We start from the raw sequence: 7,583 nt of genomic DNA on the forward strand, positions 1-7,583 counted from the left end.
CACAGGACTAGTTGAAAAGATTATTTACTAGTCCTTTGTCAATGTAAAGTTCTATAAGATTTCCTGATCAGGAAACATTGCGATCTACAGCATGAAACATCAAAAGAAGACTTCATATAACTACTGCCATAAAAATATGGTTAAGTTATAAGATTTGTTTTGACAATTATCATGCAATATATATTATTTAAAGCATTTTTCTAAATTTTAGAAAGTAATATTGTTATTTTATAATCATATTTTCCACAAGTCCAAAGGTCCAGTTAGGTGATTCACTGGTCATTGCTGAAATCAAATAGTCAAGGACTAGTGGACTAGTGTGACCAAGACTTGACCCCTGTTAATTAAATACATTTGTAGTGGAACTTATGTACATTGGTAATGAATCGGGAAATAAAATAGTTTAGTATTTGAAGGGGGCATGGCTATATTCAATCTTGAACTTGCTGCTCAGACATGGAGTAATTACAAGCACCTTAACACAGGAAAGTTTCTTGTCAGCATTAATTCTGGACTCATCAATTTTGCGGCAAGCAAGTGACAAACATATCTCTACATACTCTGGGTTTCTTGACATATTTGAACGATATGATTCGGTCATGGCAGATAGGGGGTTTATATTCGAGAAGAGTTGGGCAGAACTGTTTATTCCTACAGGGTGTAGGAGAGCTTCTCAAATGTCAAGAGCTGAAGTGAATCTTACAAAGGCCATTGCAAATCAGAGAATTTACATTGAATATGCAATCGGATGAATAAAAACCTTCAGTATCCTCAAATTTGAGGTACCTCTTATGATCATGATCATCCAAACTTTCTATGTTTACAAATTAATGTTGTGTTTATATCAGTCGCTAGTTCACCTGCCCTAGCACTGTGTTGTCAAATATAATCCAGTTTTGATATATGTGAGCCAAACTTTTACTTTTAAGATCCACAAAGCTTCAACTCTTCTTTAACAAAAGTACCAGGTATTTTTATGGCTGTAATAATATATTGATATGTGTATCTCTGTATCACAATATTTTGTTTAGAGAACATGTATCCAGTGATACATATGTGTATTTATATTTAATAATTTGTAATTAAAAGTGCAAAATTTGGAACATGAAATTAGTGACATTCTCACGGTCTATATGCACACTGACACTGCTAGGTTCAAATTACAGTGTACTGCAAATATTCCTAAGGATACCCAATAATTAAATATAGTGTGAAACACTTATCAGACATACAACTGTGCATGGGTGGTGTCTGGTCAATCGTGTCAATAGTTTTGTTGTTCTGATAATAGTAGAAATATGACCAACACAGAGACCAGGCTCTCCGGATGATTGATCAGGCAAATGGGAACGGAACAGGTCTTTATTAATATTCCAGCCCAAAAAAAGGGAAAATTTACAATTATCTTAATACCTACTGTATCCATCTCTCCCAATACTCTATCTGAACCTTATTCAGTTATTGGTAATATAAAGCACATTCTATCAAGAGTTCAATTGAATATCAATTAAGCAAGAATATAATAATATATATATTATATATACATGCAATATAATGTGGCAGTCAAACCAACTGTACATTTTCGACTTGCATACAAAATCTAACCTCATATATTTATTTTTAGGCCTAAACAAGGCTTTTATATTTTGCCTAACTTGCAAAGTCTGTACTTTAAACTTTCAAACTCTGCCAATAACACTGCACTTTAGACATGCCCATTTACTAATCTGTGATGATGCAAGCTTATTCATCTGTACACATGCAAAGTGATACCAAAGATGACAATAATCACATCCAATGCTTTGATCCCCATATTTCTGTATGCTGTGTCCTTCCTTGATTACATGCTTTTAATTACATACAGGGCAGAAATGTGTTGTAGCAGGGGCATGATCAATGTCCATTGCCTCTGACATGACAGGCAGATCTGTGTTTTTCATTTTGATTTTTCAAAGGCCTTAATTGAAAAAATTTCAGGCACTACAAACTTCACATAAAACAATATAAAGCTGTCAAGTACTTGCAAATAGTAGGGAGCTGTCAAATAAAATCATTTCTGTGTGTTTGCCAAATAATTACATGTGTATACAATTTGCTACATATAAAAGTCACAACCCTTTCTCCCTGTGATGGAAAGCTGCCCTTAGATTTGCCAAAAATATAGAGCCATAAATAGACTTGAAGCTTACAAGAGCAGAGCCTTGAACACTTAGCACATTTTGTAACAAGGAGACATTTTATTTCTACAACACCATCCCCACAGCACTCACAAGTGACCAACAGGTCTGGACTTGCTCCTAAATGAAAGTGATTCTGGTCAAGGAATGGACACTTTACTATAAAAAGACTTCAACATTTCTTTCTTGTAGGATTGTTAGGCCTCTGGTCCCAGTTCCCTGGCAATAGATTTTATATTTGGGTGATTTTTTTATACTCCAACAAATTGCACAATAAAGGTTCCATATTTGTCACAAGATAACTTATAAGAGCATGTACAATACACTAAGACTGAGGTCAATTTCAAGTTTGACTGAAACCTGCTTTTGTTTATTGAGTCATCACAATCATATTTAATGTCCTAGTCTAAGGGAGATAATTGATATATTTTTAAACCATAAAACTGTTTCCTTGATATTTGAATGTGCCCAGTCTATTACACATAATTGACAAGAGTGTTATGTACAGGACAATATTTATAAGCAGTGCTTTATATTATTTATCACTAATTAAAATAGTTTTCATAGCTAACTAATATATTTTTAGAAAATTTATATATTTGTATTGTCCATATTAGGGTATGACTCGCTGTTTAGCATTTAGTTTGCATTCAAAAAGATAAACAGAATGTTAACTAATGCTTTCATTTAAACATTACACAATCACCTACAGGTATCGAGTTGTCTTGGTTTCATGGCCGATTTTACTGCTCCATTTTCCTTGCAACAGCAAACCCACACTGTATGCGAGTCGCCCTTCACTTTCTGTGACAACACGGTGTACATTTGGCTGACCTCACGGCGATTTACCACCTCAAACTTATGACACATCGTGTCATTCCAATGTTACAGAATATTTATCAATAAATACTTGATAAATGCTATTGTAGTACATTTAGTTATGTACTGTCTCCATTTGTAATATCTGCCTACCTTACCTACTTTATCCTTACAGCAACGCATGTATACCGCATCACCAGTTTCAGTGGAGTACAAATACTACCGCATCACCAGTTTCTGTGGAGTACAAATACTACCGAATCACCAGTTTCTGTGGAGTACAAATACTACCGCATTACCAGTTTCTGTGGAGTACAAATCCTCTATCAAGAATGTCAGAATCTGTTTATTACCTGCAGAAAGATGGGCTTCGTCGACGAGGCTTTTTGCTTTACAATAAACCCCGAACTATTCCCTTAATAGATAATAGTGTATCTGCAGCTTGAACAGTTACGCCAGGCTAAAAGTGTGATTATAGCGAAGATGAAATATCGTTTTATCTCCGACGTTCCTGCCAAGTCATTTTGACAAATAAAAATTCCTATTTTACCAACAAAAACTGCACGTCAGTGTAGAGGATACTTGACGAGGAAAGCACACTAGCTCGAGTAAAACTGCATGGAAATGTAAAACATGTTTTTTGGGTCTGCATGTCTAGATCTACATTCACTGAGAAATATGCTGTTCTCAGGAAACAAGAAATTTTACATCGTCAGGATTTCGTTTTTGACTATCGAATTTTAATTTTAAAATAATTTCCTGCTCATTTTCGTCATTTTTTTGTTAGATTTTGGTACATATAATGTTATAAATATTTTTCAGAAACAATATTAGAAAATTTAATCTACATGTAGATCTATACCAAAACTGAAATGAAATTAAAGAATAGATGCCAGAAGTAAAATCCTTATCCTATCAATATCTGTAAATAAGACTGTCGATGACTAGTGCCGTTTTTGTCAAATCGATCTGATAGTGAAATCTGGATATATTGGTCTTACAGAGACATCATAATGACTACCACAAGCCGGACAGGAAACGCTTACCTTTCATAAACACTTGGTTTTGTGGAATAAAAACGTGAACACGATTTCGCAAAATTATAGGTTATTTGTAATACTACCTTTTTATTATGAATTGTTGAATTAAACATCTTCTTCTTGTGGTGTTTTGCGCCCATAAAAATGGTTTTGATCAATAGTTTGCCAGTACGTTAACTTGCGCTTCTCGTTTTCAGCTATAGCTAGTCACACCTACAATCTTGCTCACTTTAATAGCACTGGTTTAAAGGGTCCATGTTTGCATCAACGGTTTGTACATATTTTCTTCCGCTGCATTCCTACGTTATCGGAATGTGAAAGAGAGTCCCTTTTTTCGATATATCTGTACCATCATAGGGCAAATGAACGCAATAGATCTACATGAAGAATTTGGAACCATCACAGATATTCAACACATTCAAACAGCTTCCAATTAGGAGGTAACAATCTTTTCACCTCTGCATGACGTTATCGTCAGTCTGATAGATATTGGCATTTGATAAAAGTGTTTACTTTGAAACTGTAGCGCACTGGCTTCTCCTTTTCTAATCAAGATAGATGATAACTGTGTGATTTGTGGGAATTTCAAAACAAACCACGGGCTTGAGTTGAAAGTGAGCAATGTCAAGAACGTATGCTTTACACTACAACGTCCTTAGACTACCTTTGGGTGGTATGGTAATGGGACTTGATTAAATTGTTCAATACTCTCTGCAATAACCTGAAATGTTGTTATTTCCTGGTATCGTGGGGATGAACCAATAAACCCAAAAGGCGAAATAAGCGTATCATTGAATACAACTTAGGTATATGTTATCTCGAAGCAAACTGTTCGAACCGAATTAAACGATGTTGCTTTTAGATAAAAATGCAGCATAGATATTTGTGATCGTACGATAAGATAGCACTATAAAGTATGTAATATGTGATATCGAAGAGGTAGTTAAATCTAAACATGTGTGTACTCTATTATATTGACGGGAACCACAAAATGTGGTGCATGACGGGAACCACAACATGTGGTGCATGACGGGAACCACAACATGTGGTGCATGAAGGGAACCACATGTGGTGCATGACGGGAACCACTACATGTGGTGCATGACGGGAACACAACATGTGGTGCATGACGGGAACCACATGTGGTGAAGGAAATCCTCTTGCTAATCTAAGGTCCACGTTTTTTTCTCAAATCATAATTGTTTTTCCTTTTGTTTTCATCATCCCAACCGGTTCCTCTTGCTGTCAATTTGCATCAAATCTGAATTCCGTTTTTTTCTTTCTGTGGTGGCCAGACCGTGATCTAAATTATTCTTTTGTTCAAGAATCCTTTATGTTGCATTTTCAGTCATTATCGTGTCATTTATCTACCCCTCTAGTTTTCATGATTCCAGTATTACTGTAGGCAAATACTAGATAATTATACTGTAGGTTTGTCACACATGCAGTAAGCTACCCTTTATTTTGTTCTTGATATAACTATCACTGCTTAGGTAGTTCAGTTGGTTGGTGTGACCGTTTTTTATTGGAGGTCATGGGTTCGAATCTTGGTCATTCGTCGTTTTGATGTTTACTCAGAGTGTCTTTCCAGAAATGATTTATTAAAGCTATCTTTATGCCAACAATTGTGTTTCCAAGGATTCTTCATCCGTCGTTTCCATATATATATATCTTTCTTTCTATGACTTTTACCGTAAAATGTCAAATAATCGTTTTATCATCAAACTTACGATACTTTTTTTTCACTTTCTTGCAACACTCACTAACAATGCAGCCTCTCGTATTAATCGGACTCAAACAAAACAACTTTATTATTTATCCGATTCTATGACCTGTTGTGAATGCTGCAGAAACTACACGTATTAATTCTATTTCTATATGCGTATGCTTTTCACTCCGGCTGTTTGAGAGAAAACCTTGACCGAAATTGTGTGAATATATTTATATATTCCCCAGCCGACAACACTTAATTTATCTTTGAAAATAACAGACATTTCCTTCAGGCTTCACCCCCGTCTAATTGGACGTATATACTCCCAATCATCCGGGCTAATTCCCCAATTGCAGTTATTTAGGAATCTGCATTAATCTGCCTCCAATGCAACCTGCCCATGGACACCCATTATTTCAGGTCTGGTGCTTTCTTAAAAATATTTTGGAGCAGATCTGGAGTTTGATGACGGAGTGTTTGTAGGTATGGGTTCCACAGCACGCGCTAGATGTGTCAATTATACGACTGTGAAATCAAGAGCCTTCCAAACAGACGAGAATCCGGGTACATCTGTATTATTCATCTGGCACTGGATACAATCTCTCACTTCTTCTAATTTAAGTCGAGTCGTCTCCATTACGTCTGTTGTCTTATGTTTCAACTGTGCTGTGTGTATATATATACAGCTGCACCGTCCCATTACATAATAAATGCACAAGCATGAAGTTATCCTGCATTCTGTCTTGATGGGCGCGTTCTGGTATCATAGAGTACATATATTTCATTTCGAAAATAAAACCAAGATCTGGTACATAACAATGAGTGTATATCCCAATTTAAAAGTGTCCATGTTTATAGCTAATAAATAATTGATACGTGCATATGTAAATGAACGGATACATCAACGAAAACATCGTCAGCATTGCTATTACAGAGGATGTGGGTATCAGCGTATCATATCCTGCTTAAGTGATGATGCAACTTGATGATAAAACCTGATTGAGCTTTGATTGACAACATGGCTTTCTCCGATGATGAAGGATTGTTCTGTACTCCACAGCCTACGCCTATGATAGAAGTCTTTGTGTGGCACCACAGATTAAACGTTATAGTAAACACCGTATTTGAGACTAATATGAAAGGGTTTTACGTGATATCACAGCTTGTGGCTATGATAAAGGGTTTAATGTGACATCACAGCTTGTGGCTATGATAAAGGATTTTACGTGACATCACAGCTTGTTGCTATGATAAAGTGTTTAACGTGATATCACAGCTTGAGGCTATGATAAAGGGTTTACATGATACCACAGCTAGTGGCTATGATAAAGGATTTTACGTGACATCACAGCTTGTGGCTATGATAAAGGGTTTAATGTGACATCACAGCTTGTGGCTATGATAAAGGGTTTAATGTGACATCACAGCTTGAGGCTATGATAAAGTGTTTTACGTGACATCACAACTTGTGGCTATGATAAAGTGTTTAACGTGATATCACAGCTTGAGGCTATGATAAAGGGTTTACATGATTCCACAGCTTATATAAAGGGTTTTACGTTACATCACAGCTTGAGGCTTTGACGAAGGGTTTACGTGATACCACAGCGTGGGGCTATGATAAAGTTTTTTTTACATTACATCACAGCTTCTGGCTATGATAAAGGGTTTACGTGACATCACAACTTGTGGCTATGATAAAGGGTTTACGAGATACTACAGCGTGGGGCTATGATTAAGGGTTTTACATTACATCACAGCTTCTGGCTATGATAAAGGGGTTACGTGACATCACAGCTTGAGGATATGATAAAGGGTTTTACATGATACCACAGC

Source organism: Mizuhopecten yessoensis, unplaced genomic scaffold, assembly GCF_002113885.1.
Source record: "Mizuhopecten yessoensis strain PY_sf001 unplaced genomic scaffold, ASM211388v2 scaffold10529, whole genome shotgun sequence".
NCBI lineage: Eukaryota > Metazoa > Mollusca > Bivalvia > Pectinida > Pectinidae > Mizuhopecten > Mizuhopecten yessoensis.